This window comes from Cervus elaphus, chromosome 22, assembly GCF_910594005.1.
Source record: "Cervus elaphus chromosome 22, mCerEla1.1, whole genome shotgun sequence".
Taxonomy (NCBI): Eukaryota; Metazoa; Chordata; class Mammalia; order Artiodactyla; family Cervidae; genus Cervus; species Cervus elaphus.
In genome coordinates this window covers 14,524,618-14,539,228 of record NC_057836.1, presented here as the reverse complement: position 1 = coordinate 14,539,228, position 14,611 = coordinate 14,524,618, and positions in this window count along the sequence as shown.

Here is a 14,611-nt window from a genome sequence, read left to right as displayed (position 1 = left end):
GAGGGCGGGTGAGGCTGCCCTTCTTCTAGGATTGCAAAGTGAGAGCCCAGAAAAGGGTGGGAGGTCGCCTGTGGCCTTTCCCAGCAGAGGTTTTCCAAGGGAGCTTGGGCAGCAGTCCCAGGGAAAAAAGAACCAGAAGATGGTGGCATCTCACAGGTAACATAATCTAAGGAAGTATTATACACCTTGGAATTCATAAGCTCCCAGCCTCCCTGGGAACGAATCTGGAGTGTCTGAGAAGGGCGTGTCGATTAAACTAATGGCTGTGCTTCCTCGCCACCTAATATGTGCCAACCACCTTCTGGGTGCCGCACATGCAGCATCTCATTCACTCCCCCACAATCTTCTGAGAAAGATGGCCTCTGCTCCTAGGCAATATTACAAGGAAGACCCACCTGGCAGTATTTGGGGAGGGACCAGATTTGGTTGTAGGGAGTCTCCAGGAGGGAGGAGGTAAGAATGGTTTTCCACCCATTTCGGCCAGAGACCATCACTAGATCAGATAGGTTAGGGTCTGATCGTTTCACACTGCCTACCTACCCAGTAGGGTTGATGCTGGCTTCTCATTGCCTCAGTTTCCCCTTTTGGGGGTGGCTATGGACAAACATAAGTTGGCTGACAACCAGAACAAGAAGGTGTTCTTAGAGCACTGGTACAAGTTCATGGACGATCATGATGGGAAGGATACATAGAGCTACTCTCAAACCACAAGACTCGTGTGAGAGTTCTTTGCATAAAGCGCGGTGTTGTAAAACCACAGTGGTCCATTCCCAGCAGGGTTCTGGGGAGGAAGGTGAGTTGGGAACCAAGTAGGCTGGATGTGTAGGGCAGAGGTCAAGTGCTGAGATAGTAGGAGACAGATGGCCGCACCACCGCGTTTTCATTCTCTAGTCTGGTGCCTCACCATGCCTTCTAGGTAGTCATTTCCATTTCATTCCTGGTCATTGCTGCTCCCTTCTCCCAACTTGCCTGTTTCAGTGAATGTCAAAAGCACAAGTGTATCATCCAGTCAGTATCTTTCTTTTTCACAAGCTATTGTCATCAATCAATTTAAACTTTGCACTAGTAGGTTGCTCCATTCAATTTTTTTTTTTACTTTCAAGAAAGAAAAGGAAACCTACAAGTATAACCCAGAAAGTACTGGAGTTTCTTGGTTTGTCTTTACCCCTGTCCAATTATCTGTAATTCTTTTCTGAGTGGTAAACTGACTTACTCATGATTCCTTTTATTTTTGGTGAGCAGTTTTTACCATGAAATAGTCATTGGCATGCTTGTTTTCATCACTGCCGTTTTTATGTACGAGGTTGTCCACTAGGTCAGTCACTCTTCCAAGCAAACCTTGGAGAAACGTGGGGAGGAGCCTGAATTCTGTCTAAGACGGTGATGGGAACAGCCCTTTGAGTGTCGCCTGGGTTAAGGCTGCCAAGCTACAGTCAGAGAGAAGCTCCATAGTTGCCTTGACGTGGGGCATAAGGCTCTACCCCAAGAGAGGTCTCACTGGCACAGAAAGGTTCCCCCCAAGGGAAAACCCATTAGCAAGTTCGTGAATCAGAGTTCTGTTTTTAGTTCTTGTGTGAAAGAGACTCATTTCTTAGCCACAGAAAAGCCCTTTTCTCTAGATCATTCCTCTCAAGCAGATATTAAGGGGTGAGTAAAATCACACCTTTAGACGTGCCAGTTCCCACATGAAGGAAGACAAGAAGAATAACCCCATCCTCAGACTGCAATGCCACCTCCAGTGACAAGTGAACATTTCTCCAGAATTTACGGAGCCCCAGTTTCATGACAGCATAGGCTTTCCTAATTCTATCTAAAGCCAGACGTTTTCACTGATGGTCACTATCATTCATTTATTTAATAAGTTTGCACTGAGAAGTTATGGGATGCCCATCATGTGCCAGGTGCTGGGGTTTTAGGAGTAACCTGGACAGACCATCTGCTTTTATTTCTTGCAATAAATATATAGCATTCTAGATAGAAAATTTTCACAGTAAACAATAAAGAAGATATTTACATGTTGTGCTAAAGGCTCTGAAGAAAATAAACTGGATGCTGAGTTAGGCACGAACCTGGGAATTCTGCTTTGAAGCATCAGGTGGTTGGGAAAGTTCCTTCTGAAGAGGTACTAATTTAACTGAGAATTCAAAGAGAATGAGCCAGACTTGCTACAAGCAGGGAAGATCATTCTGGGCAGACAAGTTCCAAAGCCGTGAGCTAGACAGGTCATAGGTATGTGTGTGTGTGTGTGCATGTGTGTACGAGCATGTGCGCTTGTCATTACCCCAGCAGTGGGATCTTCATGGTTTTCCTCTGGGGAGACTTAGCCTTGCTTCTCTGAGTAATCTCTGTGAATGGTCCTTTCCACTGCCCTTTCAGCCATAGACCTCCATGGAAGGAAAGAGTTGTAAGGGGTCAGCTTCCTCAGTTCCTATCTGTCTACAGGTGTGCATACACATACCCTTCCTAAGAAGAATCACCTCTCTCTCTAGCTTTTCACCGTAGATTGTTGAGGGCAGGAATAATAAGTTCTACACTGTGTCCCATGACCATTTCCCTCCCTCTGGGCTTTCCCTGGGACCAGAGTGACAAGTGGAGGACAAACGCAAATACGTCTTATAGATAAGGATCATTTATAATTAGCTGCTTAGCTGGAGTTTTTGACGATGATGGTGATGATATCAGCTACAGACTGGTGAAGGAGATAATGATGCTCCAGAATCCACCAGAGAAAAATCTAACAGTTTTCAGTTGAGTGAAGCTATATATTGGAAAAGGAATGCATTAGACATCTGAGTCGTGCAAATCAACAGCCCTAGGAGATGACTAACCCTGCCAAGAAATAAATCTATAAAGAGCATTTTATCATTCAGGGAGGATCCCAAGAGCACTTGTTAGTTCTGCAAGTTTGCAGCCTGCTTCTTCATCCCATTTCCCTACTGTGGCATCATCAGTGATATTTTCCAAATGTCTCCAACTCTCTCCATTTCAGGAAGGTGGGGAACTGTACACTCTACTCACTTACGGTTGGACCAGGCCAGTAGTTCTAACCAATGAGCTGTAAGCAGAAGTGATGTGTGTCATTTCTGAACCAAAATATTTCATTAAAGCCTCCAGAACTTTCTTTATCATAGCCACAATGGTCAGCATCATCCATGATGGTGACTGCTCTGGCAGAATGAGATGAGTCCCAGAGTGAAGTGACCTGAGACAGGGCCCCCAGACAAAGCAACAGGGATGAAGCATAAGTAAGAAAAAATCTTTTGTTCTAATTTTCTGATATCTGGGGATGGACTTATTTCCATGGCCTAATTTAGTCTACCCACACTGACTCACTATAATACCCAGAATTGAGAAGCTACTATAACCAAAACCTAAAATTTATGACCTGGTACGTTGCCTGGAAAATCCCATGGACAGAGGAGCCTGGTAGGTTGCAGTCCATGGGGTCTCGAAGGGTCAGACACAACTGAGCAACTTCACTTTCACTTTTCACTTTCATGCACTGGAGAAGGAAATGGCAACCCACTCCAGTGTTCTTGCCTGGAGAATCCCAGGGACAGGGGAGCCTGGTGGGCTGCCGTCTATGGGGTCGCACAGAGTTGGACATGACTGAAGTGACTTAGCAGCAGCAGCATGTGGTTCAGACAGTAAAGAAATTGTCTGCAATCCAGGAGACCCAGGTTTGACCCCTGGGTCAGGAAGATCCCCTGGAGAACAGAATGACTATCCACTCCAGTATTCTTGCGTGGAGGATCCCATGGACAGAGGAGCCCAGTGGGCTATAATCCATGGTATCACAAAGAACTGGACACAACTGAATGACAACAACAGCAACAATCAGGGGCCAAGTTATGGGTAATAAAGACATTTTATTGGGGGCTGTTATGGGCCATTCATGTTATGAGTGGCAAAATATTTGAAAAATTGTTTCTGGTGATAACTTAGAAGGCAGATAATGTACCTAAAAACTCGTACATCTGTGAAGAAGTTGGAAACCAGATGGTTAGTATCACATGGTAGCTACTATTGGCAGCAGAGAGGAGATGGACAAGAGAGAGTCCAGAAACATGGGGATTTTCAGGGTTGGCAGAGGCAACTGCTTGTCAATCAGAAATAAATAAAATTTAAAAGACTTCTGTGCCAGAAGGGCTGACTAGGATTCAGGCTTGCTTCATGGAGCAAGTCAAGCATAGGACAATTATGCCCCTTGCTAATACCTCTGAAGAAAATAAGGTGTTTTACAGTAGCCTAATTAAAGTTGTAGCTTTCAAAAAACAAGTATTTGCATTAGACAAATTGACTTCTGGGGGTAGAAGGGAGAAGTTAGAGGGTATAAGCTCCCACTGAAAATGAATAGTCTTGGGACTTCCCTGCTGGTCCAGTGGTTAACACTTTGCCTTCCAATGCAGAGGATGTAGGTTCGATCCCTGATCGGGGAGCAAAGATCCCATATGCCCCATGGCCAAGAAACCAGGACATAAACCACATAAGCAATATTGTAACAAATTCAATAAAGACTTAAGTTTTTTTTAATTGTTAAAAAAAAGAAAACTAATAGGCTCAAATTATCCACTGTTAGGTTGATCTCAAGAAGAACTGTGGATATGGTTATTGGCTCCAGGAGGTATGGCTATATTTCCAGAGAGCTGCCTGGACAGATAGGAGAAAATCTAAGATGATTTACACCAGTCGCGCCACCAAGGGAAGTGACATCTGGACTAACCCATGCAGGACTGTTCAAGACTCGCAACAACCTTTTTTTTAATTATATGCATTTATTTTTAATTGCTTGATGTGCAACAATCTTTAGGGTCCTAAATCTTTATGGTCAAGAAGCAGGCAGAGAAAGCTGCTCTGTCTCCAAGAAGCATATCACTTGCAACACCCATCTCAGGTAGGACCAAGGAAGATGACAGAGAAAAGGGGGGGAGAAGTCGGGGGACAAAGAACAGTGACCTGGGAATCCCTCCCAAGCAGCCACACGAGGACCTCTTTCTGTAAAGAGGTGTTCAGAACCGTCACGACCACAGTCTAGGGAAGGCTGCACTGATTCCATCTCTCCCCTTTCTGAATGGGAATATTTATTAAGGTTGTGTGTGTGTGTGTGTGTGTTAGTCACTCAGTTGTGTCCGGCTCCTTGTAACCCCCTTGACTATAGCTCGCCAGGCTCCTCTGACCATAGAATTTCCCTGATAAAATACTGGAATAGGTTGCCATTTCCTTCTCCAGGGGATCTTCCCGACTCAGGGAATCGAACCCAAGTCTCCTGCACTGCAGGCAGATTCTTTACCATCTGAGCCACCAGGGAAGCCCCAAATCAACCTTTGTCTGTTGTGCTGTAGACTAGGGAAAGATAATCTATCTTTTTGTTTCCCTGAGGTTTTTAACTAGGAGGAGCCACATCTATAACTGATTTAGAGACCAGAACATGTCCCTTTTCTAAATGCATTTATTTTTAATTGGAGGATAATTGCTTTACAATATTGTGGTGTTCTCTGCCATACATCAACATGAATCAGACATAGGTAAACATATGTCCCATCCCTATTGAACCTCCTTCCCACCTCCCACCCCATCTACCACCCCTCTAGGTTGTCACAGGGCACCTACTTCCAGCGCCCTGCATCAGGCAGCAAATTCCCACTGGCTATCTATTTTACATATGGTAATGTATATAGTTTATGCTTCTCTCTCAATTTGTCCCTCTTTCTCCTTCCCCCGCTGTGTTCACACATCTGTTCTGTATGTCTGCATCTCCATTGCTGCCCTGAAAATAGGTTCAGCAGTATCATCTTTCTAGATTTCATATGTATGTGCTAATATCAAACATGTCCCTTTGAACACAAAGACTACTGCCCATCATTGGAGGTCCTATACTTTGAGCTTGATATCTGGACTGGATAGGACTTTTGGGTTGTCTCTCTTAGAGAGTACGTGTATTTTGCCTGTGATGGTCAAACTTTTTTTTTTTTTTTTTTTTTTGGTCAAACATTTTTGATCAGAAGTGCAGACAATGGTAGCCATTGCTGCTGTTTACCAAATATTTCCATCTTCCTACCTTCTGGGTACGTGGTAGGATTGTGTCCTTCCTGGTCCACGTTCGGTAGAGTGGGGTCACGTGACTAGTCCCAACCGATTCGCTGTGACTTGTGTCCCATCTATGGCATCACTGACTCAATGATCTCCAGGAGTAAACTCCGGGAGTTGGTGATGGACAGGGAAGCCTGGCATGCTGCAGCCCATGGGGTCGCAGAGTCGGACACGACTGAGCGACTGAACTGACTGTGTCCTATCTGGCCTGCAGCACTGTAATACCCTGAGTCTTCTCCTCTGCCATAACAATCCTGAGTGCTTGAGAAGGTGGCCGCTCCATCAACCTGGGCCCCAAGAATGCCAGTGAAGTATGCATAGTCTGAGAAATAAATAATCCTTCAATGGAACCCACTGAGGTATGGGATGTTTATTACTACAGCTTAACCTAGCCTCTCCTGACTAATTCAGCTACTTGTTTTCCTGCTTGGAAATACATACAACAGACATCATTTTTATTTTTTGACTGTGCTAGGTCTTCATTGCTATGCAGGCTTTTCTCTAGCCATGGTTCACCGGCTTCTCACCATGGTGGTGTCTCTTGTTGCAAAGCAGGGGATCTAGGGCAAGCAGACTTCAGTAGTCGTGGCTCATGGGCTCAGTAGTTCTGTTTCCCGAGCTCCAGAGCACAGGCTTAATAGTTGGAGCATCTGGGCTCAGTTGTTCCATGGAATGTGAAATTTTCTTGGACCAGGGACCAAACCTATGTCCCCTGCATTGGCAGGTGGATTCTTCACCACTGAGCCACCAGGGAAGCCCAACAATCATTAATGTTCTATTTTCTATGGCCACAAGAAAAAAAATGAACATAAATCATGAAATTCATTTCAAAAGTTTAATCTTGGCCAACTCTTTTGTTCTTGGTGTTCTTGTTGTTAGTTATTTCTTCCTCCACCATATCATCCTGCAGAGGGGATGCTCGGAAAAGATGGAGAAAACATTTCCCTGATTCTTCCTCTACTGGAGTGAAGTGCAAGTTCATGAAGAGATGGATCTGGAAGCTCTGACACAGTTAAAGGAGTTGTTTCTCTAGTTGATTTTGCTAACTGGTGTTAAAAGTTCTTTTCGTTCTGATGACAAATGAAAGGATTTTTATAATTAAGGGTGGTGAAACAGCAGGTTTGTGATGGGAGCTTAAGGCAAAGGAAGTTCTATTGCTTTGCCTCAGAACAGAAGTAAAATGCTTTTTGATTGTCTTCCCAGGGTCAGGAACTTGCAGGAAACTAAAAAGGAACAAATTGGGACTTCCTTGTCAGTCTAGTGGTTAGAATTTGGCACTTTCATTGCCCAGGGCGTGGGTTTGATCCTTGGTTGGGGAACTAAGATCCCACAAGCTATGCAACACCACCACCAAAGAAAAAAAGTTTAAAGGAAGAAGCAAAGAAAGAGAATAAAATAAAAAAATAAAAAGAAAGAAATTAAAAAAAAAAAAAGAAAGAAATTAGAGAAGGCTGTCTATCAAGGAGGACAGGTCCCCAGAACAGAGTGGGGAGGCAAGATCACAAAGACCTTGAGAGGTAGCCTGTCAGATGCAGAAACTTAAACAGAGATGTCTGGTGTGCACTTTTAGCTTCTGGGCTTGGTTTCCCCTTGGATAATGACAGAGCTGCTTTGGAGAAAGAGACGGAGGAAGTTAGGGAGGACTCCACAGAAAGAGGAGACCCCACCTGAATCCACCACTCCCCTCTCTCTCTTTCAGATACAAATGGACACAGGGGAGCTGTAAGGGGAGGCCAGACAGCTGGTGCCTGGTTCCTTCCAAAGCATATATGCTTCCTACCCCCAAGTGTAAGGAGGTATGGGTGTGAGAGCTGGACCATAAAGAAGACTGAGCACCAAAGAGCGCCAAAGCATTGATGCTTTCAGATCGTGCAGGAAAAGACTCTTGAGTGTCCCTTGGACTGCAAGGAGATCAAACCAGTCAATCCTAACGGAAATCAACTCTAAATATTCACTGGAAGGACTGATGCTGAAGCTGCAGCTCCAATACTTTGGCCACCTGATGCGAAGAGCTGACTCATTGGAAAAGACCTTGATGCCGGGAAAGATTGAGGGCAGGAGGAGAAGAGGGTGGCAGAGGATGAGATGGTTGGATGGCACCTCCAATGCAATGGACATGAATTTGAGCAAACTCTGGGAGGTGGTAAAGGACAGGGAAGCCTGGCATGCTGCAGTCCATGGGGTCGCAAAGAGTTGGATGAGGCTTACTGACTGAACAACAACAAAGCCCCCAAGCACCCTGCAGGCAAAGAGCCACTGTCCCTTGCCCAGTGAGTCTAAGTTGGATGTGGTTGGGCCTCCAAGGTGTTGCTCCCTTTCCTGAGGAGCTAAGAGTTTGATTTTCATGTTCTGGCTTGTCCGCTTTCCCAAGAGAATGAAATAGCTGGGGCTGAATAATGCAACACTCCCGGTCCACCGATGGTAGCCTCTCTCTTTTTTTAACTACAGCCTCTAATTCACTCCCAGGAACAAATTATATTTGATGGCCTTTTACTAAATTATTCATCCCTCCTCCCACTGCTCTCGGTGGTTCAGGAAGCCTGGAGATGGCCTGGGGTAGGGAGGACCTCATTTCCACCCAGATACAGTTCCCAGAGGCAGCCAGGCCCTGACCACAGTGGGGGCAGGATGCTGGCTGCCAGGCTGGGAGCAGGGAATCCAGAATCCCGCTCCACAGAGCTGGTCTTCCAGGACATCTGGAGGTTGGGGGCCTTGGGGGCCTCGGAGGCCGTACGGGAGGAGAGTGAAGGGGAGTCATGCTGCTCTCCTGGTTTCCCCACATTTCGTGAATTTCTTCTGAAGACCTGGAAGCCTCACCAGGCAGCCTTCACACACGTCCCTCTTCCTCCACACCCTCTTTTCTAAAATGTACAAGTTGTTCCCACCCAGGCCCGAGGCCAGGACACCAGCAAGGGGGTCAGAGTCCAGAGAAGGGGCGGGGGTGGAGGGGTGTCGGAGGGAATTTAGGGGAGAAAAGGGAGGGGTGATGGCTGCTTTCTCTCCATGTACGTTTCCCATCCAATGACCAGGGGACACATGTTCATAATATCATGAATAAGGCCCTCACTTGCTCACAGTGCTTTACAGTTGGCAAAGAACAGTCATGTTCAGAGGCTTGAGCCCTGAAGTCGAAGTTGGGGAGCTTGACTTCCAGATCTGGGGTGTCCATGTTCAGCCCACATCATTGCACTTTCCTGGGCCTGTTTCCTCCCTTGCACAGTGAGGGGTTTATATGAGAGGTCTTTGGGGTCTAAGGTAAATTCTAATCCTGGTTCTACAACCCTCACTCTCTGTCTTGTGAGCTCCTAATCCTAGGCTGTTACCATCTCAGAGGGTCTCTGGGCATGTGTTCACTGTAGGTAGAAAGAATTCCATTTTCTTCTAAAACAACAGCATCGGTAGAGAGCAGTTTCCCAATACAGGTCTCACATCGTGATCCCTGGCAACACCCAACAGGTCCTTCCCTTTGTTGGGGGAGAGGAGGACTTTAGGCACCCCTCCCAGCTGGTCCAGGACCTGATTCTTGGAGGTGGTGCCCAGGAGGATGTGTATCACCAGCTGCAGTGCACAGAGGCAGCAAGAGAGAAGGCAGACACCCCCAACACCCGGAGGCCACTTCCCCCCATCTTCCCAAGCAAGCCTGGACCACTCCGCATGGGGACATGCTCATGGGGACAAGATGAAGGATCTGACACTAGCGGCAAATTACAGTAGAGGACGTTTCCCAACTGACTTGTCATCTCGAGATCTCAAAGTACTCTGTGTCTCTCAGTTATTTCCAGAACCTGTTCATGTGAAAAGACTAGATTAGTTAGTGTGCACATTTTCAATTATATGAGACAGAGTATGGTAAGAATGTGTGAGTCCTGGACTCCTCAAGCTGGATTAGCTGTCAAACAGAACTCTCCACCTAGTCCAGGGTGACCTGAGCAGTGTTTCTGTGTGTGGAGGGGACAAGTGGCTCCTTGAGAAGGCTGTCACCATGCTCACTTGTCTTGTCATCGCCTGCTGTCTTGGTCACACACACTGGTAACCCAAGAGGCAGTCATCCATCTATTCAACAAATAATCATTGAGCGTCTCCTATATACCAGTACTGTGTTAGATGCTGGGTTGAAAGTGTTGTATGAAATAGCCATAAGCATGACCCTAACCCTCAGGACAATCTACCCACCTGGCGAGGGGGGAGTATATACATACAGGTGTACAGAGGGGCTTCCCAGGTGGCTCAGTGGGTAAATGAGGAGCAATGCAGCAGGTGTAGGAGTCACCAGTTCGATTCCTGGATCAGGAAGATGCCCTGGAGGAGGGCATGGCAACGCACTCCAGTGTTCTTGCCTGAATAATCCCATGGACAGAGGAGCCTGGCATGCAGAGTTGGGCATGACTTAGCAACTGAGCACACATGCATGTACCGACATAGGCGTACAGACACAGGTGCACACACACACGTTTACAGGGACCGAGAGGCTCCTCAAGCAGCCCTAGCTGTTTCGGGACTCGGGAATTCACATCATCCCAGCTGAGACCCCAGACACCACAGGAGATACAGAACATCCCCACTCTGACTTGTCTGGATTCCTGAGCCCCAGAATCATGAGCTATAATGACAGCAAATCAATATTTGAAGACACGAGGTGTCAGCTGCCTGGTCATGCAGACAGAGATAACTGAACCCCTCAGAGAAGCCACGTAACCTGCAGAGAGTTGTTCAGCTATTAGGTTTTACAGCAGAGGTTCCAACCCAGCTGAGTTGTGACAATTGACTGCCTCCTGGGGAGTGAGGGTGGGGGTAGAGTCCAGGGGAGCCCAGAACTTTCCTCAAAGTGGGACTAGCCCTCTGCACTTTCTCTTCACACACACACTCACACACACGCATGCACACAAACACATACACATGCACACAAAAACATGTGCGCGCGCACACTTGCGCACACATGCGTGCATATGCACGCACACACACACGGACTCACTCACCCCTAGGCATCACATTTCACCATCTCATCATCAGAAGGGAGTCCATGCAGGAAAAGCACCGGCAGAAAGTCCCTCCTTTAGAGAGAAAGCTGCAGCTCAGCTAAGCCGAGTCAGCAGACCTGTGAAATCCGAGTCTGGCTGGTGCAGGCCACACTCTAGCCCTGTTCTGCAACACATAAGGTTCCAATTTGAATTCCATTTCCATGAAAAACACGTCCAGCCGAATCCTTTGGTCCTTCCCGAAGCCAGGAAGGGGCCCCGCGCTAGGAAAGAGCCCTGCATCCTTACAAAACAGGTTCCTACTCTCTTGTCAAAAACAAGGAGGTTGAGAATGGGGGATGCAGGGGGGCAGGGGAGGTGGAGGGTGGGCCCCCGCTGTCTGGAGATTCTGCTCTCGGGGTATTCTGTGCCATCAGCTCAGGAATTGGCCGAGGACAGGGCAAAGCAACCTTAGGGAAACAGGAAAGGGAAGTTGCAACTTTTGATACCTATCACATGTTTTGTTGTTAGTTGCTAAGTCCTTTCTGACTCTACGACCCCATGGACTGAAGCCTGCCCGGCTCCTCTGCCCTTGGGGTTTCCCAGGTAAGAATACTGGAGTGGATTGCCGTTTCCCTCTCCAGGGGATCTTCCCAAACCAGGGATCAAACCTGCATCTCCTGCTTGGTAGGTGGATTCTTTACCACTGAGCCGCCAGGGAAGCCCACCTTTCATATGTCCAGATTCTATTTCCGCTTGGGGAAATATCAAACCACACAGGCATCCCTGAGTTCCCTTAGAGCCCTGGGTGGGTGGGGACTGAGCATATGGCGCCCGCACCCTGAATTGTAAATGGGAACCAGGCAGGGTGTGGACTAATTTACAAGGCCAGAGAGAAGCCCTCTGATCTGACTGCAGCCCCCATACATCACTGTCTAAATAATAGACATTCATACCTTATTGAGTGAGTGGAAAAAAGAAATGATCTCCACACAACTGCCCTGATGTCAAGTCCCTAAAATATTAGGAAGTGTGTGGCCCACTCCCCATTCAGATGCCCTCTGATCTTCTGAGAAACGGGGGAAGCTCCTTTGCCCACTGGTAGGGCCCAAGCTCAAGGGAGATGACGAGGAAGGAGCACAGACCAGATGCCACTCTCCAACTGTGTGAGCCTGGATGCATTTCCCAACCTCTCTGAGCCTCCGTGTTCCCATCTATATGTGGTACTTATACACAGTGGAATATTACTCGGCCATAAAAAGGAACAAGTTTGAGTCAGTTGAACTGAGATGGACGAACCTAGAGCCTGTTTTACAGAGTGAAGTCAGTCAGAAAGAGAAAAATATCATGCTAACGCATATATATGGAAGGGAGATTAGCAGTGACATATATACTCTACCATGTTGAAAGTAGATAACTAGTGGAAAGCTGCTGCATAGCACGGGGAGCTCAGCTTAGTACTGAGCTAGAGGGAAGAGATGGGTGGGGTGGGAGGGAGGGAATGTATGTGTACATCCAGCTGATTCACTTTGCTGTACACCAGAAAGTAGCAAGACATTGTAAAGCAATTGTCCTCCAACTAAAGATAAAAAATATTTTTTAAAGAAACATTGACCAAAGGGGAAAAAAAAATGAAGCTAAAATCTCTTTTCCCCCCAAATTAATGTGAAGACATATGGGATAGTTTTCATCAAGTAGAAACTTAATAACCGTAGTTCCTTTCACCTTAGCTTCTGTTGGCACAAGGAATGAACTTTTGCCATGGAAGTCTGTAGCCCTAGTTTCTTCCTCTTCCTTCCACCTCCTTGCCCTTGCAGTCTGGGTTCCTTACAGTCCAGGTATGAAGATTCTGTCTGGGGTGTGAGGTTGTATATTGGGTTTAAATCTCGTCTCCCCCACTCCAGGGAAGTTACTCAACTAATACGGACTGAATATTTCTCATCTATGAACTGGGAGTCCTGACAGTACCTCTGTCAGTGGAGTTAAAAGGACAGCGTCATGAACTGGCAGGCTGCACCCTATGGGGCACCCCGCACCCCAATCTACTTCATGCACCCTGGCCTGGCTGCTCACTTCCAGAGAAAGGGGCATCTTTCTCTAATTTGCATGATGTTCTCTATGGGCTAAAGCTGACCCTGAGCTGGTGTGAGGATGAAATGAGATAGAGCAAGAATGTCACTCACCCTAGTTCATCACAGGAAGAAGCTTTAAAAATATGCCCCAAATCTGATGACTTTTTCTCACCCTTTTAGAGCTCTAGGAGTTTCTCCATTGGCCTCCTGCCAGCAATGCGCTGGTACCCATACTGATTCACAAATGTCAACTGCTAGCAACTCAAGAGTCCATCCACAGACGAATGGAGAAAGATGAGGGACATATATACAATGGAATACTATTCAGCCATAAAAAATATGAAACAATGCCATTTCCAGCAACATGGATGGACCTAGAGATTATCACACTAAGTGAAATAAGTCAAACAGAGAAAGACAAATATATGATATCGCTTATATGTGGAGTCTCAAAAATAGGAAAAAATAAACTTATTTAGAAAATAGAAACACAGACATAAAAAACAACCTTTTTTTTTTTATTTGCCTTTCTAAAAAAAATTTGCAATGTTGTGTTGGTTTCTGCCATACAAAAAAAGGGTGTTTTTTTTTGTGTCCAACTCAATGGTGTCCGACTCTTTGCAACTCTATGGACTGTACCCCACCAGGTTCCTCTGTCCATGGAATTCTCCAGGCAAGAATCTTGGAGTGGGTTGCCATTTCCTTCTCCAATAAAATAAGGGAATCAGCCATAATTATACATACATGCCTTCCCTCTGGAATCCCTCTCCCCTCCCTGCATCCTATCCCTCCAGGTCATCGCAGAATGCCAGACTGGGCTCCCTGTGCTCACAGCAACTTCTCACCAGCTATCCATCTTAAACCTGATAGTGTATTTTTGTTGATGCTGTTTTCTCCATTCATCCCACTCTCTCCCTCCCCTACTGTGTCCACAAGTCTCTTCTCCACATCTGTGCCTCCATTCCTTCCCTGTAAATAAGTTTGTCAATACCATTTTTCTAGATTCTATATATGTGTGTGTGTTAATATACCATATTTGATTTTCTCTTTCTGACTTACTTCACTCTGTATAACAGGCTCTAGGTTCCTCCCCCTCACTAGGACTGACTCAAAACAATCTTATGGTTACCAGAGCTTCTAGGACATTCTCTCTCTCCTCCTCCGTCTCTCACTCCCTAGTCATCTTGTCTCTGCTCCCAGCTCACCCACCTGGGACCCCTCATGTTTGCCTAGACTCTTGCCTTTCATGAGCTGTCTCCAGTTTTTCTGATGACCCCCAGGGAACCCCACGCAGCCAAGCAAGCGCTCAGTGTCTTCCTGATTTCTAACAAGAGGGCCTGCTCTTGAAAGGTTCCAGGTCGCAGAGCTTGTCCATGGTGGTACCATAACTAGAACCCAGGTCTCTGAACTCCAAATGGGGGCAAACCTCACGAAAAAGACCTTCAGATTTCTATTTGCATGAGGACAGCTCTATCACACTGTCTGGGATGTCTT